This window comes from Penaeus monodon, chromosome 20, assembly GCF_015228065.2.
Source record: "Penaeus monodon isolate SGIC_2016 chromosome 20, NSTDA_Pmon_1, whole genome shotgun sequence".
Classification (NCBI taxonomy): domain Eukaryota; kingdom Metazoa; phylum Arthropoda; class Malacostraca; order Decapoda; family Penaeidae; genus Penaeus; species Penaeus monodon.
Window position 1 is genome coordinate 36080140 of NC_051405.1, and position 608 is coordinate 36080747.

Consider the following 608-nt stretch of genomic DNA (forward strand, 5'->3'; position numbering starts at 1 on the left):
GTGGTGTGTGGTAAAATATTATATATTAATATTAAAATTAAAATTTTATAAATATATCATATATATAATATATATATATTAATCTTTAATATTACAAAATTATCAATAATATATATATATATTTATAAATACTTATAAAAATTTATATTAATATATTTATACTTATATCAATTTAATTATATATATTATTATATATATATATTTTTTTTTATATATTTTAAAAATATATTATATTATATATATTATATCTTTTTTTTATTATATACTTTTTTTTATTTTTTTTTTAATATTTATTTTTAAAATTATTTATTTTAAAAATATTTTTTTTTTTATATATAAAACTTATATTTTATTATTTTATATTATATATTATTTTTATATTTTTGTTTGGGTTTAAAATTATTTTTTATATTTTATATATTATTATTTTTTTTTTTTATTTTTTATAATTTTTATTTTTTCTTTAAAAAATTTTTTTTTTTAAAAATTTTTTTTTATTTTTGTATATTTGTTTTATTTTCCCATTTTATGGTTTTTAGATATAAAATTTGTAATAATTACTAATAATAAAAACGTTTTTTTGTAGAAGAAGACATAAAATATTTAAA

The 608-nt window shown here is 6.4% G+C and overlaps 1 protein-coding gene across 1 annotated transcript in view; it reads right to left on the bottom strand.

Moving 5' to 3' along the window:
* LOC119585985 overlaps positions 1-608 on the bottom strand; it is a gene marked incomplete in the record, with an annotated part of 24623 nt that overhangs the window by 21565 nt on the left and 2450 nt on the right.